The sequence below is a fragment of the Camelus bactrianus genome, chromosome 19, assembly GCF_048773025.1.
Source record: "Camelus bactrianus isolate YW-2024 breed Bactrian camel chromosome 19, ASM4877302v1, whole genome shotgun sequence".
Classification (NCBI taxonomy): Eukaryota; Metazoa; Chordata; class Mammalia; order Artiodactyla; family Camelidae; genus Camelus; species Camelus bactrianus.
The window spans coordinates 30,664,199-30,689,498 of NC_133557.1; the positions used below are offsets into that span (position 1 = coordinate 30,664,199).

The window sequence follows — 25,300 nt, forward strand, 5'->3', positions numbered from 1 at the left end:
ATGGGATAGCTCTATCTTCAGAAATAATCTGAATCCGTCCATAATGGAAACAACCCATATTTTTACCACATTGCTTTCGCCCCAATACCCCCATTAAAAAAAAAAGTGAGTAATGATCATCTAAAAGTCACAATCATTGCAAGATAATGAAGCATGGAATTCCGTTCTGAGACAAAATTCATCTCTAAGAAGAGCTTGAGAAGCCTTTGATGGCCATGAAATAACGATTTAAGTTAAAAGATAAAATTTAAGAACCATTTCTGCGAACAACGTAGCTCTGAAAGAAACATTATCATCATTTGGTTTCTCATGTGTACCCACCAGTGGAAAACCTTTGGGAGAATTTACAGCCCCTTCAGTTTCTTGAGCCACTTAGGGAGGGCTGAGCCGACTACCAGAACCCAGGAGGACACTCATTGTTTGCTTGCTGGAGTCTGGCCGGAGGCCGCGGAGCAGGGGAAGACGCCTCATGTACATACCCTCTGTGCCTGAGAACCACCCTCAGGATACATTCAAGAGAGGCTTTATTTTAAGGTGCCCCAAAATAGCCACCCGCCGCAGCTCCACACCGGCCCTGCTCTCCTGTCCCTTGGAAAAGGGGGGCTTGCACTTCGCTGGGCAGAGCATCTCAAAATCGTGTTTATCCAGGCGTCAGTGCCCCGAACTGCAGCTGTGCCAGGGAGGGGTGGGTAATAGGAGTATCTAGACCCCCGCTCCCATTACTCTTCAGCAGCCAGCTAGTTAGCGGGAAAAGTGGACGCTTCTCGAAGGGCTAGTCCAGGAGCACAGCCAGCGGGTGGGGATGGAGCCCACAGCCAAACAGCAGAGCCTCTGCCACAGTACAGAGTGGTGTCGTGCAAGGAACTCACCCAGCCCCTGGGAACTTCTCTGCTGAGTTAGACTGGAAACGTCTTGAGACTGGACACCAGTTCTTACTCAGTTTGCGTGCCCCCTTGCACAGAGCCAGGAACTTACCACGTGGGACGTTTCCGGTGAATACTTGCTGGTTGGATGTGTGCATTAACTTGTACCTAAACTACCCAGAAACAGCCCCTTACCCCATGGTTTCTCCTTGGTAACAGCTCTCCTCGGTGCACGGCCTTCCCTGCTCTAGAATGTTCTGCTGCTCTAGAACTCTCAAGACGGGGTTGTTCTTGACTAGCATTTTGGACTCTCTGATGTCATGAGCTTAAAAATGAGTCATAGCCCCGAATGTGCCCAGATTCTTGTTTCCTTTCAGCCCCGTGGCCCCGTTTCTGCCAGGGGAAGATGCGTGGAGACCGGCGCTCTGGGGGCCGGCCGGGCACGTTAAGTGTCTGATTCGGTCCTGACATTTCTCCTCTTGCACTCCGGTGCAGTCTCCCTCCCATCCTGCCCCGGCCTAGGCCTCACAGCTTCCTTTTTCCTGTTCACAGTCTGTCTTCTCCCAGATCACCTTCCCTTTGGATCCTGATCACACGGAGCCTTTGGAGAGAGACATTCGGGTGGACAGCCACGCAGAGCCGCTGTCCCCGGCCCCGTGCGAGGGAATGCTGACCTGATTTCTCTTTTCTTTTTTCTCTTCAGGAGCAGCTGATTGAGATTAATCAGTCAGCAGCTGGCACTTTATGCTGACTCTGGGGAGAGTCTCGCAGATTCAGGTTTAAGCTGGAGAAGAGGAAGGAAGAGAAGAGACTAGTGGCAGGAAGAGGTAAGAGGAGAAAACTGCTTTTTTTCTTTTTAAGTTACCGCTGTTTCTCCGGGGAGGGGTTGGTCGTGTCTTAACTCTGCGCCCGTGCTCAGCTCTGGCCGTGGGAGCTGGCCCTGTGACATGTCTACGGCAGAACCTGATGTCCTCCCTAGTGCAGGGGGTGCGGCGGCTTCTGAGATGGTCCCTGAAGGTCCGCCCTCCTGGTGTTCGCGCCGTATGTCACCACCAACCCCAGGCTGCGGAAAATTCTCCCTGACAAGGGGGTGGAAATCTGAGTTCCAGTGTGGGGACGGACGTCACGTTACACCTTTTGTTCAAGCTGGTATGTGAGTCAAACACAGGCCGCCTCTCTAGTGTGGCCAGATGCTGTCACGGTGGCCAGTCTGCTGGTCACGGCCAACTTCTGATCATGGCACCCAGGGTTGGTGTGGATGGGCTGCTTTGGCCGAATGCTGTTCCTGCAGCCTTCATTTGGTAATTTAAAAAATATGCTTCTTTTCTAAATTGTGTGGAATGGATAAAGAAGTGGTATTCCGATTGAAACTGAATTTGGCTTAATTAAGATGAATTTCCATGCAGCTCCACAGCCCCTCCGGCAGTCAGAACTGTGTTCCCCTTTGACCTTTAGAGGCCCGGGCTCCGTCAGGTGGGTGTGGAGGCCACGTTCAGAAGCCAAGTGGCCCCTCGTGCTGCTGCTTCCTCACCCACGTGGTTGATGAAATTCCCGGCACGTCAGACAGCGGGTTTGGGAGGACATCTGTTATCAGTGTGTCCCTGAGATGTGATACTGTCTGGATTTTTCCTTCCAGACTGTTAATATTACAGTGACCAAAATAGACCCCAAACCAGTGTGTGTGTGCGTGCATATGTGCGCTGTTTATTGAAACGTAGCAAATGTGGAGAAAAGCACATGGAGCTTAAGTGTATCAGTGGGTTTTCACAAACTGAACACACCCATGCAAACACCTCAGATCAGGGAAAAAAATTACTCCAGAATGAGTCCCGAGACCCAGTCTCTTGCTCATGGTAACCTTCTGTATTTGTCAGCTCCTGCTGCTGTAACAAGATACCACAGACTGGGTGGCTGAAGCCACAGAGGTTTGTTTCTCCCAGTTCTGGAGGCTGGAAGTTGGAGATCAGGGGGCTGGTGTGGCCAGATCTGGTGGGGGCTCTTTTGCTGATTTGAAATATGGCTGTGTCTTCACGTGTTGCAGGGATGTGGTAAGGGTGGGGGGGTGGGAAGACAGAGACAGAGACAGAGAGAGACAGAGAGCTCTCTGGTGTGTCTTCCTCTGGGGGCACTGATCCCACCATGGGCCCCACCACGTCGAGACTGCAGCTAAGCCGCCGTTCTGTGTGTCGTGCGACGTAGGGGTGCAGGTAGTTTTTCCTCACAGGGACGGCCTGCTGAGCGAGGCCGTCCCACAACACTGTAGTGTGGCTCCTGCCATAAACCAGGTTACTTCTTAGCGGGTCATTTCTGGACGGGGACCATACTGCTAACCACTACAGAACCTGCCTCTCCTGTGTCCAGTGTGTGCAGAGCGAGGCGGGCTCTCGCTCAGCACCACGGAGAGCGGCCGCTGGCCTGCCTTCCTGCTGCCCGCTCTCCAGGGCTCAGCTCAAGGTGCCCTCCTCCAGGCAGCCTGACTTCTGGGACAGCCTGTGCAGTGGTGGTCCTGCCTCAGAGCAGCTTGTTGCAGGGTCCTATGTGGCCTGAGCAGACTTAAGCTGCCCCCAGGGCACTTACTCAAGCACTCATTGGCTACGTTTCTCTCCTATACCTACCAGTTTGAAAACCAGTGTTTGGATGGGTTACTCCAGATAGTGACTCTGGAGGCCACATAGAAAAATGTAAAGTTCATGAAGTAATTTTGACATTCCTACCTGACAACATTCTTCCCCAAACATATTTGCCATTTTTAGTCAATGGCATTGGGTCTGCATTTCCCTGAAGGTATTTTGGGGGACTCTCGTGACTTAAGGTAGTACAGGGTTTTATGTAAAGGAAAGTGGGGACATCACAGTCCAATAAATTTGGGAAACACTGTTTAAAGCAAAATTAAACAGAGTTTCATCTTTTTCTTGAATGATTTCTCAGAGCCGTGTGTGTATTACCCATGTCTTGTGAATCCCCAAAAGGTCGTGTGGTGTGGAGTGTTCCTGCATCACCAGGAGTGCTCCCTGTGGTCCCTGACCGCCCGGGGCACCTGTGGCTTGTCAAGATTTCCTTCCTTATGGGGGCTTCTCAGGGTGTCCCTTGACCGATGGTCGCCCAGGCAGTGGTCTTGTGCTCTCATGACAGAGGAGCCACTCACGACTCTACTTCCTTCACACATGGAGTCTCTTTGTAACTTTAATCCCTAGTTTTGGAGTCTTTCTTAAAAATCTGGAGGGAACAAACTAAATCCATCTTCTCTATGATATCTAAAAATAATCACTGGGCTCCCTGGTTTTTCCTTAGCTATCCTGACGATTTTTGGAAATTCCTAAACCAGCATCAACCTAATCGTGTCTTCTGATTTTTCCCTGCAAGAAGTTAAGGATCTCCTTTTTGCAAAGATGCACACACACACACACACACATCTCTCCTAACATTTGTGCTGTTGCATATTCAGCAGTGAGGTCCCTTAGAGCGCTCTGCAGGTTATTCACACTAAAACCCTGAAGCTTCGTAAAAGATGTGTTTTTTTCCCTGTGTGTCAGGCAGCATTAATCAAGGCTCTAATGATTGTTCTGCAGGTGTTATTTCAAAAACAACCAATGCCCCAGATCGTTAAATTTACAGGGAAACTTTTGATTACAGGATCTGATGACTATTATTTCTAAAATGAAGGGATGAAGAGTGACAAAAATCAATGACATGGCCGTTAGGTTGGAGCTAAATTTACCCCGGTTTTAAATTTGTGAGGTTCTCACCTCATCTTCTCTGCAGATATTCCCTGTATAGTGACTTGTGAGTGTATGATGTGCTTAAGTATTTCTAACCGTTACCCTCATGATTTGGGGAAGAATTTGAAAGGATTACGACACAAAGACTTATTCAGCAGCATTACCTAGGAGCCAACAAGTGCTCCACCCGACCCTACAGGGACAGATCAGACACAGGACTCTCCCCACTGCATTTTCCATTTTACCCAAGACAAGGACGTTAAACCCACAAGCACCTGCCCGCACGCGTAGTCATAGGACTGACACGAAATGTGCGTGAGCAGGCAACTATGGAGATCCTAAGACGGGGCAGGGCCCCAGGGGACAGGTGAGGGGCCACCGTGCTTTGTTTCTTAGATTCTTTAAAACATAGAGGGTCCCTAGGAATTTGGTTCCAGATAGAGTAAGATAATCTTCCTCTTTTAAAAAAATCTCTCTCTTTGCTGATGTTAACCTCCTCTCAGTTTCCAGCAAGTCCTAGAGAGCTCGAATTTTGGGGTTGTTAAAACTTGCATTTCACAAGTGGTAGCGAGAAGAGTAAGAACCTGCCTTTGTAGAACACTCTAGATGGCTGGCTCTGCTTCATGGAACTCAGTGTGCTCTGCCTCAGGGGCCCTCAGCTGGGTGGGGTTCTGCCCCCGGGGGTGTTTGACGATGTCTGGGGACATTTTTCGTTGTCATAACTCGAGGCGAGGTGTTCCTGGCATCCAGCGGGTACAGACCAGGGAGGCTGCGAGACACCCTACAATGCACAGGACTGCGGCGGTCCCCCCAGGACAGAACTACCTGGGGTGAAATGTCAGTAACCCCGCCTTCTCTTTGCCCTTTCATGGACTTTGAAGTGCTTATGGGTGACACCCCGGGAGACGAGCTCTGTCCCGGAGCTGCTGGGCGAGAGGGGGTGGGGGTGGGGGTTCTGCCCTGCCACTTCCCTGCTGTGCTCCTGTGAATCTTAAATCCGCGAAGCCGCAGTTTCCTCCTGTCCCACCGCACTGATCTGCAGGTAACTCCTGGCATGAACAAGCTCTCAGTAAACGTGGCCATTATTAACCTACCACTTCCAAAGTTACCTTTAAGTTTGGGTTACTTTCCCTTTTCAAAGTCAGTCAAAAGGAACACACTCCCTGAAATTAGAGTTTAAGTGAGAATGTAAAAGGTTTGTTGGCTTTTGCAAGGTCCTAGGCTGAACAGAGGCACCGGCTCCATGATGCAGATTACCACTGTCTCCTGCCCGAGACTGGTGACACCCCACACCAGGCATCGGTGGCTGTCACTCCTACAGCCTGTGTCCTGCCTTTCTAATGTGGGACAGATAGGCCTGCCATTCAGATGGCATTGAGTAATGACATGACAGTGTGCTGTCACACCTGTCCTCAGAGCCCAGGGAGCCGCACTCAGCCCTCTCAGAGGCACAGACCAACCTCGCCTCCAGTCTGAGCTGGCAGTCCTGGCGGAGAGAGAAAAAGAAGGGACCTTAACTCCCATCCTCCCCTGAGCCATGACTCCAGTGTCAGTAGGACCAAAGTCTTCTCAGGTGTGGGCGCTTCAGGGCCCCGACGCCCGACCCTGAACCTCCTCCACGTTCCAGAACTTCCCCCTGTGCCTCTGCCCTGTCTTCAGCCCATTCTGGACCCTGAGCTCCAGTAATGAATGAGACAGACCCAGTTTGTACCCTTGTGTGTTTACAGTCCAGTGGGGGAGGAAGGTATTGCTTTTTAGAACATCACACAGATAAATGTAAAAATGACAGCTGGGCAAAGTGCTATGGGGAAGAGGGCAGGTGCTCCAACTGCAAATAACTAGGGGTCTGATGCCACCCTGGGAAGGCAGGCTGGCCTGGGGGTGTGAGGATGGAGGGGGGTTCACCAGGAGACATGCAGGGTGGAGAAGACATGAAGGAGAAGGTCTCAGGAGAGGGAGGGGGAGGGGGGGGCTGGGGAGAGTGGATTCCTGAAGCCAGATGCCTCACCTTAGACACCTAAGTGGGGCAGAACCAAAAAGGCTGAGAGGTGCAGCCATATCTCTCCTTCCTACCCACTCACCCCCTAAGTGTTCATGGCCAGCATCCCGCACCCCTGGTGGGATGGATTGGGGTTTTCTCCGTTGGAGCAGGGCCCAGTGCGGAACTTGCATTCCCCCTTCCCTACTAGGTGGCCATCGCTAAGCCCTTCTGTCTGGGACATCCTGGCCCGCGCTCAGACCCCACAAGTAAGGGACACAGTCAAGTTTCTGCAGCAGAGGGACACGGTCAGATCTGTGCAGTGAAAACTTTCTGGCTGTTCCACGGGGTCTGGATTGAAGCTGGGGACCAGCTCGGTGCTGCGGGGGAGGAAAGGATGCTGTTCCGGACTGGGGAGGTGGCGGCTGGAGGGAGAGAAGTCTGGAAGCTGGAGTCCACAGGACTTGGCATCTGACAGGGTCTGCAAGCTGTGCTGGCAAGTGCGCCCCCCAGGATTCTGGCTTTAGCCCTTGGAGAACAGTGGCTACACATACTAACACCTCGGAGAGTCCGCCGAGACAACCCCTGACGATGGTGGGGAGGTGAGGGAGGTGGGGCGCTGTGGGGGCGCCTGGTGGGAACATGATTTATCTCACCCCCGTCCACTTTTCCCTAGGGATACCCCTGTTTCCCCCAGACAGACTCCCCTCTCCATGCCCCCACCCCTAGCAGTCTCTCCCTCTCTCCTTGCCATCCCCGCACACCCACCCTGGATCCTTCAGTGTCGGGCTCAGCTGATATGTCCTTCAAGAAGTCATCTTCAACACCTTTAGCTGGGTGTTGAGTCAGAATCCCAGATTATTTTAATCGATGAGGGTTTGCAGATGTCTTAAAGGGAACAAAGGACCGAAGCATGGAGAGACTTCCTTGCAGAGGTTTGTCTCTGGACTCTGAGCTCTCGTGTGAATCAAAAATAAACCTCTCCTCTTACCAGGTGTGCATTATGCAAAGCGAGCATCCCGGGTTTAAGGTCAGCCCCAGCGGACCTGCGCTGTGTGCGTTCCCTTCACTGACCACGGACAGGGCGGGGCCGTTCAGCCTGCCCGCCGCCGTGAGCACACAGCACTCCCCTGCCTGGAGCTCAGCTGCTGAAATTTAGACAGCCGTGCCCAGGGCTTCCAGCTGATGGCGAGGTGTGCGCCTTGCCCTCCAGACGGGAACAGGAGGATTTCTCCACTCAGCGAGGTCAGCCCTCCGAAGCAACCACAAAGGCCAAGTCAAGCTTGATATTTTGCCGGCCTGTGTAGCAAAGGCATGAGTCCTCCCCCAGCCCCCAGCAGAAGGGACGCCTTCCTGTAGCCCGCTCTGGGATTCGCCAGGTGCCATGGGCTTTCTGCTTAACTGTGCTGTCTGAGGGCACAAGCTCGTCTGTCTGCAGAAATCCAGGAAAGGGATTAAGGAACTTTCTGAAATGTTACACAAACTGTATCCGTATATGTATTTTTTTGATAGAGGATTCAAAAAAGTTTTTTTCAGATTCTCTGAGACCCTGACGAATCCCCACTGCCAGTCCATCTGCCTCCCACTCAGATACTCACGTGTCGAAAAATATGACAACCCACAACCTCACTCTCCAAGGCAGAGAGCCTGGCTCTCTCTCCTGATATTCCGTAACTTTGTGTGTCTGGCAAGTGGAAAGGACTGATGCTGTGACAGTGTCGTGCTGGTGGCAGCCACCTCCACCCCTGCCATTAAACAGAGCTTCAGGACAGAAGAGGCACCGCCTCCTTCTCCTGTTAACCTGCCTTCTTAACAAATGACTGGAAACGGAATTTCTGTGTGCTTCCCAGAGCTTGGTTTTATGGAGCTAGTTCTGGGCAGTAATTCCTGCTGCCATATGCTGGTCTCCCCCCAAAAACGGAACTGAACATCACCTAAATGGCTGTTGGTTTGTCGTGTGCAAAATAAGCAAGATCAACAACCATGAGGCAGGTCAACGTAGAACCTAGAAAACAAACCCACGCTCCTGCCCGGCCACACCCTCCTCTAGCCCCAGGTGCCTTCGCAGGGCACTCAGGCACTCAGGGTTACTGATGCACAGGTCTGCTTCTGGCCTCAGGGCGTTTGCACTTACCGCTCTCTGACTGCAATGGTCCCAGGGTGGCTCTCTAGGTACCTGAGTCTCACCTCCAAAGTCAGCCCTTGGGAAAGGGTTCCTGTTTGCTCTTTTCAGAGGTAGCCTCCCCACCCCATCACTCTCTGTGCCTCTAACCTGTCGCTGTATCTGTCCTTGTGTCCCTGCAGGTGTCTAACCATTGCCGTTCCCTCAGAACCACTAGAATGCCTGCAGGGTGGGGCCCAGCTGCCGCGCTCGCTGCGGGTCCTCCGAGCCCAGGGGTGCGTGGCAGTGAGCTGGTGCGGCTCAGCATCTGAGGGATGAGCGAGGGAACCCCATCCTTCTGATTCCAAGTCCCCACACAGGCCCTGCTGAGATCTTAAATCTCCTGCTGTTCATTCCCCTCTAAGAGGCGTAGCCAGAGTAGGACTCCTCGCGTTACACAGTTCTTGTTTCAATGTATAAAGGCCACTGCAGCAGATAATCTCAGCACCCAGGATCATGGTAGGTGCTGGGTGGACAGCTGTGGAATGAATGAATGAATGAATGATCTCTAACCAGCCCTGCTAACTCCAGCAGAGGGAGTCGGGGACCTTCCCAGAAGAGTGGATGTGAGTTTTTTCCCGAGGAAGATCTGAAATCGTCCCAGAGCCAGGACGGTGCAAAAGCTGGAGGGAAGGCATATCTCCTCCTCCACGCCGCCTGCTGCCTCCTTCGTCTCCACTTTTCGCTGAAACCCCAGCTCCCCTGCCCTGGCTGTGCCTTCCAGCGGCCTCTGTCCCTCTCCTTTTGTGCTGGCTTTCTTCTCCGCCTGCTCCCTCCTGAAACTTCTGTAGCATTTCTCATGGGGAGATACTGTTCTCCTTTGGAAATGAACTCTGTTGAGTAAAGGTGGGCAAGAAAGCTTAAGATCAAGGAGCCCTGTGAAGAATGAGAGTGATTTTTGAAGACAGGAAGGCAGTGGTGGAGGCAGAGGTGGCGGAAGGATGCTGTGACTGTTTAGGAAGGTGGAAATGGGTCCCGTGAGCCCCAGGGAAGAAGCCACCGTCTCCATTCCTGCAAGATGCTCACTGTGTGTGTGCTGTGGTTGGGGGCCTGTGTTGGGACCTATGAGGATGGAAACGAAGGAAACTGTGTGTCCAGGGAAGATGACCACGCAGCAACAGAGGCAGAGACTGGACTGACGCAGCTACGAGTCAAGGATTGCCAACAATTACCAGAAGCTGGAAGAGGCAAGAAGAGAGTCTCTCTTAGAGCCTTCAGAGGGACCACATCCCTGCCAACACATCTGTTTCTGACTCTGCCTTGCAGAACTGTGAGAGAATCAAGTTCTATTGTTTTAAGCCGCCCAGTTCATGGCAATTATAGTACCCATAGGACAATTATACAGCATTAAAATTTTTTTTGAATAAACAAATGGGACTGAGTATACCTTAAAAGCTTTTGCACAGCAAAGGAAACCATAAGCAAGATTAAAAGACAACCTACAGACTGGGAGAAATATTTGCAAATGATGCGACCGACTACGGATTGATTTCTAAAATATACAGGCAGCTCATAGAACTCAATACCAAAAAAACCAGCAACCCAATCAAAACATGAACAGAAGACCTAAACAGAATTCAAGAGAGAGCTGGGAGTTCGAGATGTACAAATACTAACTGCTATATATAAAATAGGTAGAAAAAAGAAAAAAAAAAAGCAAGTTTCTTCTGTGTAGCACAGGGAAATATATTCAGTATCTCATAGTAACCTATAATGAAAAAAATGAAAACAAATACATGTATGTATATGCATGACTGAAACATGCTGTACTCCAGAAATGGACACATTGTAACTGACTATACTTCAATAAATTAAAAAAAAAACTTTGATTACCTCCCGTGACTAACCCAGTATAATATGGTCCTTTTCAAGTGGATTCTTGACTGTGTCAACCTGTTTCTGCAGCCTGGAGCTGTCCCTGTGGTGGCAGATCCCAGGACGGCTGACAGGGGCGGCTGGCTGTCCTGACAGCCCTCTCTGGGTGGACAACCAACCAGAGACGTCCCTGGGGGGGACTCGTGAGAAGGACGCGAGGGGCTGCCACCGCCAGGCGAGCGGCAGTCCAGAGGGTGAGGTGCGCGTGTTCAGCGCCTGTGACATCAGAGACGAATGTTCCCTAGAATTCCTGGTGCGTGAAACTCTTCGAGCTGATTGCATCCACACGTGCCTGGTTACGTCGCTAAGTGTCATCTGCGCATCGCCCAGCAGGGTGTAAGATGTGGGCTCTCAGCGGGATGGAGAGCCCCTGAGGGCATTTCCTCCCGGCTGCAAGCTGCTAGGCCGAGGCGCTCGGTCCCTGACGCCCGGCTCAGGGCTGCTGGCCCCTCCCTGGCAGGACGCCAAGCTCTTCGCGTGCTAAGACCTATGCAGACGTGGTCCTCTGCAAGAAATCCACCACCAGGAAGAGAAACTTTGTGCCCCATGTTTATCTGTATGATAGAAGTTCACTTCTCACTCATCCCATCCATCTCCCAGAAAACTGTGTTTTGTCATGTTGTTGGTTTTTTGTTTTCTGTTTTTGTTTTTGTTTTTGTTTTGACTGAGAAATGTGGAGCTGTTGTAGCTCCAGACCCCGCTTGCTGGTGTGACATATTTGCTGAAATCCCCCTGCGTCCCAGGGGTCTGGACCAGCCTCCAGGCCTTTCTTCCGATGTTGTTAATTACAGCATCTGTGAGAGTTCCGGTTGTGTTTTAATTGAGTTTTCAGCGTTACGGGTCGTAATTCCCTTCTTCTCTGCATACTAGGTGATACTTTCTGTGTCAGACATTAAGAATTTTCCCTGGTTGGGTACCAGGTATGTCCACATTCCTGTAAATATTCCTGAGCTTTGTTCTGGGGTGCAGTTAAAGTGCTTGAAAATAATTTGCTACTTTCAGGAAGGACTTTAAGATTGTTTAGGCAGGAGCAGACCTTCATTTAGTCCATGGATGTTTTTCCCCCCGAAGCCGAGGTAAACCTTTCTGTGTGCTGCACGCAGCGCCTCTTGAATGATCAGCTCTCTGATTTTTCTGCGAGAAGAGCCACTCTTCCGGCCCCGTGTGAAGCACTGCGATGATCCACACACCCCTGGCAGGTTCTCTCCTTGGCCTGAGGGGCTTTCCTCTCACACGTGTGCTTGCCAGTACTCTGTCCCTTACCTGGGGGCCCTTTGCAGGTTTCCATGGTTCTCTTTCTGTGCAGCCCTTTGCTTTCTTGAGAACTCTGGCCGACTCGGTCTTCTGGCTCGTCAGCGCCATCTCCTCGGTTCGGGGAGTGTGCCCGGCCCCTCCGGGGCTCCCGCGCCCGTGCAGCAGCCTGGGAGCCGCCCCAGGGGTGACACGGTGCCACTGTGGCGCTCTCCTCATTCGTGTCCCATCTCTCAGGTCACGGCCTCTCACTGCCTGGTGGCCAGCGTCTTCAAAACAGCCGTTTCACCTAGTTTGCCTGGGGTTTTCGTTGTCTTGGTGGGAGGCCAGTCTCGCCCTAGTTACTCTGTCACCCAGGGCTAGAAGCCCAGGGCGAGCGTCAGCCATCTTCCAACACGACCGAAGTGCCTTCCTCTTTGTCTCCGTGTCTGACAGCTCTGGGGCTCGCCGTTCCTTTCGTAGAGCCACATTTTCATCCAGTATTATCCATCTTTTGCCTGAACAACTTTCTTTAATATATCTTTGTCTAGGTCTGCTAGCAATAAATTCTGTTACTTGTTTGTCATAAAATGATTTCATCTCCATTTTAAAAGGATATCTGTACTGGGAATAAAATTCTAAGTTGAATTGTTTCCCCCGATACTTAAAGCTATCACTCCAGTTTCTCCAATTTCTCACCAATAATATCATGTAACATGCTTTGGTGTAGTGGGGTGTTTTTCTGTTTTTCTGTTTTTGTTTTTGTTTTTTGTTTTAGTTTTGTTTCTTCAATCTGTGAGCTTGGGTGTTTTTATTTATTTGCTAAAATATTTTAAGCTACCTCCCACTTCCTGGACCTTCAATTACGTGTATGTTGAACCTGCTGAAATTGCCCTACAGTTTACTGAAGCCGTCTTTATTTCTTCAGCGTTTTTTGTCTCAGTGCTACATTTGGGACAGCTTCTGCTGGCGTTCAAGCTTGTATTCTGAGAGTTGAATTCACTGATCTTATCTTCTGTAGTGTGTGATCTTCTTTTAATCCCGTCCTCTCTCTTGTAACCAATTTTCATCTCTAGAAGTTCTACCTGGGTCTCCTTATATATTCCGTTTTTCTCCCCATCGAGCTCATCTTTCAATTTACATCTTTGTAAGATACGAAATAGTTTTTTTCAAGGTCCTTGTCAACTAAATCCGTCGTGCCTGTCATGTATGGCTATTCCTATTAGTGGATTGTTATTGTTTGGGGGAACGTTTTTATGTTTCTATGCCTACATAGCAGTTTTTAATTGGATACTCAACCTTGTGAAATTCCGCATTATCGGGTGATTGGATTTTGCTCCGGCATGAAGTCAGATAAATGGTGGGTTAGTTTGCTCTCTTCTGACTTTCATTTAAACTTTGTTAGGGCAGGCCTTTGGCAGCCCGTGTTCTGGAGCTAGTTTGGCCCCACTGCTAAGATGTGACGCTTTGAGGGCTCTCCCTGACGCCCTGCGTATCGGGAGGGCTCCCCCGGTTGATACTTTCTGTCCGCTGTAGCTGCGGGAATTTCTCACCTTGCTGCTCTCTGTACTCCTTTGCCTGGCCTCGTGCAGGGTCAGCTCATGCTCTCAGCTCCTCACTCAGGTCAGTCTTCAGCTGGAGACCGGAGGGCCACCTCTGCAGGTCCTCGGCGTTCTCTCTCTGCAGCCCTGCCCTTCCCACGTGCCGCCGTGAGTCCCGGCTGCCCCGCCCCCTGAGCCGCAGTCCCTGTCTCCTCATCCCAGTGATACCAGCTGTTCCTGTGCCCTCTCCTTTGCTGCAGCCTTGAACCTGCCTGAGGGCATCACGCTGGTGCAGGCATAGGGCTCACGTCACGTGTGGTTCTTTCCCTGGCGGTCTCACTTCTGCAGTGTGCTCTGCCCAGTGGCTGAAAACCATGGTTTTATTAACATGTCCAGTTTTCTAGCTGTTTAGGATAGAAAGGCACTTACTGTAGCAGTTAATTTTTTTAAATTAAACCTCAAACAACCTTATAAGGCAGGTTGAGTTTATTGTATTTTACACATGAGAAAACAGATCAGAAGAGCCTAAGTCACGTTGACAAGACGCTGTAGGCGGGAGAGCAAGAACCAAAGCCGGGTCTGCAGACCCTGCAGCCCGCCTCCCGCCCCTGCACGTCTCTGAGCTCTGCGTTCGGGCCGCCGCGCTGGGCACGTGGGAGCCGCAGGTGCAGAGCATTTGCGCGGGATCCTTAGTGTGGGGAGGATACCCATGTCACTGCCCGTTTCCTACCTCCACCTCCTTCCTTTCTTTCTCTGCAGCCTTCTGATTATACCTTTAACTTTGAAAGCATGCTCTCCCCCTTAATTACCCAGCCAGTTGGTTCCTCTGAGGATGAGAGAGGTCTCTTAGCAATACTGTAGCAACAGACATGGTAAAAAGTGTCGCTGTTGCGGGCTGACGTGCCTCCCTTCCCGCCTCGGTTGCCTTGATCGCCTGAGTGGAGAGGAGTTAGGCTCTTTCTTTTAATGCCCAAGGCACTCGTTTTCAGAAAGATGAAGTCAGTTTCATAAACCCACATAGTCAGAACCAATGTTAGTTCTTGCTGGGCTCAGTGATAAAGGGGCATGATTGCCAAACCATTTTTCTTCCTTGTGTTGATCCACTCCAGGCTGGGAGAGTCCACTCAGCCCTTAGGCTGGGGTACCTGGGCACCCTGACTGACAGTCCTCCCAAGTGTCCGCATCACCAACGGGTGGTTCCCCAGTGAGAGACGAAGGTGCTCTTCCACGAAGGGGAAGGTGTGGGTGCTCAGCAGGTGGACGTACAGAGCCCACTGCACTCACCGCTGTCCTGACCAGAGGATTTGAAGGCTCCCCTACCAGGTCCACCTGAGGCACTGAACAGAGTATGGATAAGACCCCACTTTAAACACAGCCACATTGTTGATACGACATCTCATCGTCACTAAGTGTGTTTGCAAAGAGATGTTTAGAAATGAAAAGAATGCTATTATTCATAACATTTCTATTTTTTCTGGCTCTACCTGGTTAATTTCTCCATATAAATAGGAGGAACCTTGAAGCCTTGATTCAAAATATGTGCGGTGCCAGGTCACAGTATCACCTATGCTTAGCAAAGATAGATTTGAATATCAAAAGCATGTGGAGTGCAGTGCCACTGTGCGCTGTGAAGTGTATGCTAATGTGTTTACTGCTAAATATTACACCGCTCGGCCGTGAGGTGCCCTAGACCTTTACCGTGTGAATGTTTGGTGTGGTATATAATTTGAACCGTAATAGGACAATTATTTTTACAGAATTTAAAAATATTTTTGCTTACAGTTGTCTTTGTGACATTCTAACATCAGTACATGTGAAGGTCACTAAAGCAATTTTCCTAAAAAAAATGTGTTTTAATATTAATAAAGATCTCCAAGTAGTATACAGTAAACCGTGTTAGCCTCCAGGCTCTTAGAATGGCATTTGGCCTTGGTTTTATTTAGCTTTAGATTTCAGTTACTCTGACATCACTGAACATAAGCCGTAAGTAATGGTGAAACCCTGCCACGGAAACCCCGCGTGGAAAGCCTGAGGCGTTCGAGCCAGGGCCCCGCCCGCAGTCTCCTGCGTCCACTCCGGTCCTCCCTCCCTCCCCAGGCCACAGGAGGACGAGAAAATGGGTACAACTTTCTATTGTTTACTTTTTACCATAAAGCCAGAGAACATGTATAGTATTTTTTTCTTTGCCAAATACACTCCTTTGAATAAAGCACATTTTTCTACAATTTAAGCTCTTGAGGGCAGGAACCCCTTCTCATCACTGCTCTATTCCCATATCCAAAACAATATCTGACACATAGTAGGTGTTCACTGAAATGCTGAAAACGCATGCTTGTGGCAACCAATGCACCACGTCTCTCCCCAAATCAATTTCCTTAAAATCCTAGGGTGGGGCGGCCGCTGGGGCCCTCATTTTGCTGATAAGGAAACAACGGGCAGCTGCAGGAGAACTTGGCTTGGTTTATGAGGTCTGCGCAACACGTTGCGTTGATGATGGGAAGAGGAGTTTCTGTCTAGTTTTGGTAATTACAATTGTGAGACCAGCATCATCTTGCTACCGAAGTCAGACAAGGGCACTGTGAGAGGAGGAGGCCAGTGTCCCTGCTCAAAACAGAGGCAGAACTCCCATCTTGTGAACAGAATGCAGCCAGAGTGACTTTTGAGGCTTGGTTAGAAAGTTGAATAGAGCTTTCCTGGCTCTCTCTAAAGGCTACTCACTCTGGGACCAAGCTGCTGTCACAGAAGCGCGCTGTGCGGAGCCCAAGGGCAGAGGTTCCAGCAAAGAGCCTTTGTCAAAGTTCCAGTTGAGGACAAGCACCCATCCTGATGGGTAAGTGAGGAAGCTTCACTCCATCCCCAGCTACTCTGTGACTATAGCCCCCTGAAAAGGCCCAAGTGAGACCTGCCCAGCTGGTTCCAACCAACCTCCAGAGCCATGAGGATTGTAATAGGAGCAAATGGTGTCACTTCGCAGCACAAGTTAGGGCTGGTTTATTGTGCAGATGACCCACAGCTGTGTGCAGGTGTGGGGCCAGGACCCAGGGCACCAGGACCAGGTGTGGGGGACACTGGAGGATTTCAGGGGCTCTGCGGGACTCAGAGCATGGGCTCCTCTGCTCCCTGTGGCAGTGCATTCTGTTGTTCCAAGAGAAACTGGAAATCCAGATTTCCATGTAGAATCTCCTTGTTTGGCAAACACTGAGACGGGCCAGACAGAACTCCGGGACATCGGATTCAGTCCCTGGCCTGCCCGCACACAACTCCCGGGAGAAGGATTAACCGGGCTGATAGTCCATTACTACGGGGTCTACACAGCAGAGGACGTGCTGTCTTGCCAGAAACTACTTTTTCCTTGGCACCTGCTGCTTCTCTTTCGATCTGGTGACTTCAGAAAAGACAATGTCCAAACCACAGCTGGAGGCGAGGCCCTGGAATGGAGCCAGGCCGACCTGCCCGGCAGCCCAATGGGAGGGAGTGTGCCTTGTCTTCAGGAGTTACTTCCTGCTGACCGGGAAGCCCGCACACAGGCCGTAACTGCTGACTGCCGGCCACGCCAGGGGGCTTTCAGGGGCTGGCCCTCAAAGCACCTCAAGGGCGGTGCTTATTTATTCATTCTGTTTAATGCAGTTCAGGAACCTTTAGAAATATTTTGAAACCTGAAGTATGCACTCCTGGGCTGTGGTAGCGTCCAGACCAGCTCGTCAGGCCGGGTTCAGGGCAGTAGTCATGTCTCTGGGAATGAAGAGCTTTCGATCTCCATTCAGTTTTTCAGGGAGGTGTCTGAAAATTAAGCATTTTGGTAAAGGGACTTTTCCGAGGGAGCTTGTTGACTCAGGCCGTGAAGTCTGGGGAATCACGCTTCTGAAAGAGCCCAGGTGTCGGGAGCAGGGGTCCCGGACCCCTGACCGAGACGCCTGGCGTCCGCGCATCCTGACTGAGCTTCACGCCGGCCCCTCCCTGACTCCAGGCGGGGCTCTTTGTTCAGAGAGCACGTACTTCTGACAACTCACAGGCCCCTTCTGTGCCCCGGTGAGCTGAACGCGCTGCACACAGCGTCTCGGGAGTTTTGCAACCCTGGAATCTTTCTCTCAAGGACCGTCTGCAAGGGAACCCTCAGGGGAGGCAGCACCCCTGTTTCTCCCAGTTTCTGCGAGAAAGTAGAAAACTAATGGGCTCCGATGAGCAGACACAGGTGGCCTGATTGTAGAGGACGATGTTCGTGAGCTCAGGAGTGACTCAGGGTGCTGGGCTGCCCCCCCTGCGCGTCTTGCCTTCACTCAGGCCCTCCACGTTTTCCCCCTGGTTCCCCCTAAACCACTCCCACCTTTTGTTTCTGTTCCCTTGAGATCCAGTGAGTTCTGGCCACTCTCCCCTTTGGCAACCGCCTTGAATGAAGTCTTCCTTGCCTGCTCAACATTGTGCAGTTTTTGCTTTGAAGTACACCACTCTTTATTTTTCCATTATTTGTATCAGTTCAGTTCTCTGTTTGTGTCTTCCCCTATTGTATAGTTGAACTGTGCTGGGAGAGGACCCGTTCACAGCTCGCAGGGATTACGGCGCAGGGTTGGAGGGAATGGCTGCTGGTGTGCGTCTGCGTCGGTGTAGATCCCGCAGCAGGTTGCTCTGAGATTGGCGGGAACAGTCTCCTCCTCTTCCAGAACGGCCTCGAGTGCTCCTTGTTGGTGTGCTTTGCAGGGGTTGAGTGGTAGTAGAGGGCGTGCAGGAAAGTCCAGGGTTTAGGACCCAAGTCATCTCTAGTGGAGGCGCCACGTCTGCTCTAGACCTGTCCCGCCTGAAAAATGGCTGAGTTGGACAGTTTTCTTCTGGCTCCTTTCAGTGAAAAAAAAGATGCTGCAGGTGGACTCTACCCAAACGGCTCCCCACGGCTTGCACCCACTGTACTGTGTGCAGCTCAGCCTTCCCTTGTCATGTCTAAACGTGTTAGCTGCCCCAGAATTGTGATCTGAGCCGTGTGAGTCTTTTGCCTGTTTGTTAGTTCGGCGTCTGCTAAAAGCTTATAACCTGCGGCCTCGCTTCTGCCCCCCCACAGGGACGGGCACCCAGTAGATACTCAACACATGTTTTTGTTGGACTGACAGCACCTGTAACTTACTGACTGTGTGTCCCATATGCCAGTTATATTTGCATTTGTCTGAGAACCAGTGGGTCTTGGAGCCTGTTTCTCTGGCTACATATCAAGTAGAAGATCTCTTTTTTTCTTAATGAAGAGATTGTTCCCTCCCTGCACAAACATTTGCGCTGGGCATCGGTTCTGTGCCAGACACTGGGATGAACGTGTTTATGTAAAAGGTGGCTAATCCACATGTTGAACTGGGAGGTTTCCTTCGTTAATAGGTTTTGTCCACCTAAGAACTGCTCTACTTACTGAATACAAAATGTGGTTTGATTCCTTCAAAGTCACTTCACGTGAGCAACTCAGGCACACGTCTGCTGTGTACAGACGAGTTCCCAGTTATATCTGTGGGAGTGGCAGTGATGCTCCCATGAATGGGAGAAGAAGAAACACTGATTATCTTATGTACCCTGACTATATGTTGGGCAATTTGGCAACCTTTGTGTGTGTTTTCCTGTTTACCTGAGTTTGGTGGAATTACTTGTGCTCATTTGATTGACAGGGATACTGACATGTACAGTAATTCTCTCAAGTAAAAGGCCACACAGTAGGGAGCCTGATACTGGAACCAGTCTGTCTGATGCGGAACAGTGACTCCTGGTCCCGTGAGAAGTGCAAGATTTCCAAAGATTCTTGGGTCAGGGCTTTTCCTTTGAGGTTACATTGCCTCTTGTTTCATTTTTAAGAAAGAAGGTCTAATGCATAGTATTCAGCCAGAAAAGTGCCGATACAGGCTGTGAAAACGCCGTGCTGAGTGAGAGGAGCCGCGCACAAAGGGCCGTGTGCTGTGCGACTCCGCTGACAGCGGCAGAAGGGTTAGGGCTGCCAGGGGCCGGGTGAGGGGAGGATGGAGTGATGCTGATCGGGTCCAGGGCTTCCTTTTGGGCAGGGAAGGTGCTTGGGACCTAGATGGAGGTGACAGTTATGCACCTTGTGAATGTGCTAAATGCCACTGAATCGTGTTATGCTGTAAATGGTTAATTTTACGTTATGTGGATTTCATCTCAGTAGAAAATTAATTAATTAATTAATTAATTAATTAATTAATTAATTAATTAAAAAAACAAGGGGAAAAAAAAAAAACAAGCAGGTCCCCCAGCAGCCCATCATCCCGGGAGCAACGGAAGGTGCTTCTTGTCCTGCCGAGAGCGGGTCTCATGACCTAGGGCTCTGGCCTTGGACATTCTGACGCTGCCCAGCAGCAACGCTGCAGGCTCGCCGTGGGGTCTGTGAGTTCGCTGCTTGTCCGTAAAAGTGGTGCTTCAGACGTGAATGCAAGGGGTCGGTGTTGTCACCCCAAGAGGAGCGTACCTGTGGAGAGCCCGGGCTCCAGAGGCAGACGAATCTGGTTTGAATCCTGCCGAGACCTTTCAGCTGTGGGATCCCTCCGGCTCTTCCAGGCCTCAGTTTCCTCACCCGTGACGGGGTTAAGAGTGTCTTCCTGATGGGGATGTCTTGGGGGTTCCGTGCCTGACACATCCACAGTGAGCTGCTGGCCGCTACAGAGTCAGTGCTCTGTGAGTGCCTGGCAGTCTTATTGGTGACAGTGAGGGTGCTGGCATGCTCTGTACCCCCAAAGCAAGTGGGCCACTCTAGAAAATGGTCTTGAGGGACCTTCCTAGCTCGCCCTGCCCAGGACCTCCCTACCTAGTGCCCTCTGCCTCCCTGGGACCTGGACTCTAGGTCAGATAAGGGGCCCATGTGGCAGCTCTGATTTTGTTCAGTTGATTCTGATGGGCCCCTTCCACGGGCTGCGGAAACCGAGGAGGTGGCATTCACACACACATCCTCGCGGAAGCTCTCCCCGCCCGCCCCCAGGCAGTGATTCACAGGCGCCCTTGAGATAATTACACGCACAGTGGCCTGTGGGAACCACGGTAGTGACCGTCCTGTCCCCGGAGGACAAAAGCACCGGGGGCTGGTTGCCTTGACCGGGGGAACAAAGCAGCCTCCTCTGAGCGCAGCGTTTACTTGCAGCCTGGTGCTGCTTTCAGAAGCTTGGAAGCACCCCTCGGACCAGAGGCTGCCTCGTGTCGGAGGCTCACAGCTCTTGCAGGGCCCTCGACGTCCCGGAGGCACGAGCGCTGCTGTTCTCGGCCCCAGAGATAGCAGGCACAAGCCGCTGAGGATGCTTCCTTCATCCTTCTGCTCGGGGGAAGACAAGAACCGTTTTCCTTCTCTCTTGAACGTGAACACCAAGGCACTAATTCACCAAGAAACAAGCTACCCGTAATCATATGCGGGAGGATTAGGAGACCCTAGGATTTGTTTGCTGGCTCAGGGACAGCTGCAGAAAGCTTTGCTGTGAGCCGTGTGAAGCCCTAAGAAAAAGTCAATCCTAAGTTCCCTGGCTTTATGCTGCTGAGCATGGCCGGATTCCCGGCTGTCATCCTCTCCACCTGAGGAGCTCAGCCCTGCATGGATGCCTGGAGAGCCAAGCATCGTAACGAAGTGGGCGGATGCCACTGAAGGCTGGATTCGGGCTTGGGACTGATGCTCACCTTGCATGCTGGCTGGTCCAGCCTCACAGCCCTGAGCCCACTGGTTGTCCAGCTGTGGTTCTGGGAACAGCGCACTACCGGCGTGTCTGAGGTCCTGCTCAAATGCATTCCAACACGGGACAGCAGCAGCCCTTGTGACTGGAGGAAAGTTTCTGTGGGTGCTGGTAATGCTTCCTTTCTTGGTCTGGGTGCTGGCTACATGAGTGTATTCAACCTGAGAAAATTCATCAGGCAGTACCCTACATGTTTGTAATTTCAATAAACAGAAGTTTTAAAAATGGATTCCTGCACTGACGTAGGAATAACTGTATTGCTTTGTTGTCCCTGCTTCTTATTTATTTTATACTGAACAATGGGTTAGAGACTCTCATGGCAAGTCCCTGAGCTCATGAAGTCACGAAGAAAGGCTGTCCTTGGGCAGCAAAGAGTTCAGGGGTGATAAAGAAGAAAGCAGGCGAGGATGAGTGAACCCAGGGCGGCGTGTTGCAGACGGAGGCAGTAGGCGCATCCTAGCTCAGACCCGAGCCACGATGTTAGGAAAGCTGAAAAGCCCCAGGAAAGGCAGTACTTCCATTTGACTGATGTGGTCTGGGGGCTCCAGGAAGCTCTCAGCGAAGCCTCTGCAGCACATTTGAATGTGCGCCCCACCTGATTTTGAATCTCGTGGCCTCTCAAAGTCTGCACCGGGCTGGCCTCAGGCTCCCCCCCACCACTCCCACTCCTTCGTGATCATTCTCTCCAAGCATTTTGCGTCCTCTCTGTGACGAAGCCCTTTGCCTGGGTCCTCACCTTTGTTCCTGGTCTAGGTTTCCTGACCCTGTCCTCACCTGCGGCCCGCACACCACCCGCCCCGCCCCTCAGCTTCCCTCGAAATTTCTGTTTGCACCAGTTTCCTAGTGGGGAACGGCAGGTCCCCTGGTGGGTGCCAGACCGGCCAGACCCCTGCCCTGCCTCTGCCCGTTCTTCCCCCGCCAGAGCTGCCTTCTCTTGCTGCCCGGCAGGCGGTGGGAAACTTCCGAGTACTCCCCCTTTAGGAAGAAAACCAGCCGGTCGACATTCAGCCCTTCTCTTTTGCTTCATTTTCAGTGAAACCAGAGGACAGATGGTCATCATCCTCCACGATGAGGGGGAAAAAAATCTCACCAACAATTAAAATTGAAATGACCAGCATGTAAAAATATCATCTCACCAGAATTCCAAAATGTAAGATGAGTAGCAGCATTTCCCGGGGGCTGCAGAGCTCCGTGTCGGCGCTCTCTTTTTGTTATTTTGGAACAGGCTGAACAGCCCCATAAAACCACCCAACTTTAAGTTAAAAGAACATAGGCGATTTCTTTTATTTTTTTAGCCAAGGGTGTCAGGGGCTCATTTGCATGACCTCTGCCTGCCTCCGGGGCGAGCGCCTTTTGTGCAGCCGTCTTCAGAAGCTCCCCTGAGGCCCTGGCCGCGCTGCCGCTCCGGTGTCAGCAGACAAAGTTGGGAACAAAGCCAGCCCTCATTACAGGTGTGCGGGGGGCGTCCTGCTGCCGGGGACTTCAGGAAACTCTCTGAGGGTGAACGGCGGCTTCCAGAGAACACGAACAGACACGCTTCAGTTTCGGAAACAAACGCACATGAAAGATCATCCTTTACTGGAGAACATACCTTAACTTATCCTTTTTCAGAAAACATAACTGGGAAACAGGGACCTTACCCATACCTTCATGAGCTGCAGTCTTAGGAGAACACAGTAAATGCCTCTAGACACTGTGGCACAGAAAACGTAAGGATTCAGCAGGTTAAACTTTGTAACACGCACCGAAGACACCCAGAATGGACCTATGTGTGTGCAGTCGCTGCTGTTGGATTATGTTTTTTCCATCGAAAAGCTGACGTTCAGAATATTCAAGAAATGTGGCTGCCCTTTCAGACTTCAGATCTGGGTCTGTTTCCGGTGATGCTGTGTTTATTTAGCCTTGTATTAATGCTATCAAAATGCAGCATGCATCCCATTAAAAGAATGAAATGTTAGGTTAGGTTTGATGCACTAATAGCTCTTGATGTGTAGAATTTTAGCAGCTGAAAGCTCTTCTGGTGTGACTTTTCCTTCAGCCGTTTTGTTTATGAGTGTGTACGAGTTAATAAGCTACCAGGAGCTAGAAATTAAATTAGGTGTAAAATGTAAGGAAATAGTAAAAAGGAGAATAGGCTTACATGTAGGTTGGGAAAATGATCAAATTTTGTTGGCTTAGAGAAAAGCCAGTTTCCTATGCTGGAGTTTATCCTCATTCCTGCTCCCGTGGGGGACACACGGGGCTCTACTGTTTTTCCAGTGGAGTGTTTATTTATGAGTGAGGTTCCCCTGCCTCAGCACCAGACTATTTCTAAGCCAGGTATGGTTATCTACTTTTAAATTCTCTCATCTTCATGTTCCTACACCCACTTTTGCAGATTTCTAGACTCCATAGAAAGGATGAAGGACACTGCATTGCGAGCCCATCTCAGTCCTGACATGCTTTATGGGGCATCCAACTGGCCAAGGGGTAGAGCAGCTCAGTTTCTGAGTGACAGGGCAGCACATGTGCCCTGGTGCTTGGTACTCAGATTTTTCAGCTCAAAATATCAAGTCACGGAAGCCTTTTAATACTCCTTGGGAAATGAACTGTTGTGTTGGCCAATAACGAAAGTGAAAATGATGCTTCTGAAAGTAGAGGCTGCTAATCTTGCAAATCTATTTTCTTACCCTTAATGAGCATGAAGTGATTTTTTTTTTTTTTTTTAGTCCACGGTCTTGCAAAACCAAAAGATTACGGCATACAATTATCTCACTGTCAAAACTTGTGCTTCTGTTGAAAATGAAGTTGACTTCCTTGAATATTTAGCCCTTCATTTAATTGATCTCTTTTTAGATTTCACTTAAGCACATTCTTCGTTTTTCGGATGTTCAGAAATGTAGATGCAACAACAGACAAGGGTCTCTTGGGGTTTAACACAAAGATGTCTGGCCCAGATAACAGCCCCAAAGGGGAGACACGCTGACTGCACGTGCCTCTTCCAAGAGATGTGCTCCACGTGGTGAGAGGTTAGGGCAAAAGGGGTCCAGATCAGTGCTCGTCAGTCTGGGAAGGACTGACCAGAGAAGGGTCCCAGGATGACGGAGGACTCAAGGAAAGCCTTGAAGATCAGGCAAGCTCCAAAGAGACTTAATGAGGTAGAAACTTTCCCTCTGCCTTTCGGCCCTCTCCCAGTTAATCTGTTAAAATGTCTTAACTCTCAAGCATCTCCTGACCAGAGCCACCTGTCAACACGCCCTTCCATGTCGTGGTCCAGCCACCACATTCCTTGCCTGGATGTTGCAGCTGCCTTCTCACCCCTTCTCCCACACGTGATGCTCTCAACCTTATCCCTCAGGCAGCAGTCAGAGACACAGCTTATCCTGCTGGTCCACACCTCCAACCTTCAAGGACTTCCCAAAGTCTTCAGGGTGAGCCCTGACTTCTTCACCTGATGCTCAGGACCCTTCCCATCTGGCCCTGGCCTCCGTCCAGCTTCATCTCTCGTTTCACTGCCTTCACTCCCTGGCGCTCAAGCGAGAATTGATTTTTTTTAGCTTTTTAAAAGCATGGTGCTCCTTTTTCTCTCTATTTCTGTCTGTCTCCATCTCTCCCTGTCTCCGTCTCTTTGTCTCTGGTTCACTGTCTCTGTTTCCTGATTTTCTTTCTCCTCCTGGCCTCACGCACACTATGCCTTCTGTCTGGAATACTGTTCTCTTCCTCCTTGCCTGGTTATCTCCTCTGCCTCCACTGGATAGCAGATTAAATATCGCTTCCTCTGGGAAGCCTTCCTTGGCCCTCTTTGAGCCCATTAGAGTACTTTTCTTACTTTATTATAGTTATTTCACCATCTCCTGTGTTAGGCTGTATCCTGAAAGCCTGTAATTTAAGGACTTAGAGCCACATCTTGTCTGCTGCCTATTTCTGTAAATGAAGTCGCATTGGGATGCAGCCATGCCTGCTCGCTATTTGGTCTAGGGCTGCTTTTGTACCACAGTGGCAGAGGTGAACAGTTGTAACAGAGGCATACAAATCCTAAAATATTCACTGTCTGGCCACTAACACAATATACCTGCTGACTCCTCCTGTAAGCAGTTAGGTTGAAGATCCTGGCACTATGCCGTCTTCAGAACCTGGGATAGCACTGGCAGTAGACATTCACTGGACATTTGTTGAATGTAGGAATGAATGAATGAATGTAGGATACACAGGTGGAGAAGGCAGTGCAGACAACTGGTTGACCCGTGCAGAAGATCTGATACATAG

At 50.6% G+C, this 25,300-nt stretch overlaps 1 long non-coding RNA gene across 1 annotated transcript in view; it reads left to right on the forward strand.

Annotated features, from left to right (window-relative positions):
• The first annotated feature begins 1,483 nt into the window (after positions 1–1,483).
• Positions 1,484–25,300, forward strand: part of LOC141573996 (uncharacterized) — a 170,519-nt gene continuing 146,702 nt past the window's right edge. The window contains exon 1 of the long non-coding RNA XR_012500487.1: positions 1,484–1,690. This is a non-coding gene — a long non-coding RNA (uncharacterized LOC141573996). The remainder of the gene's footprint in view (positions 1,691–25,300) is intronic.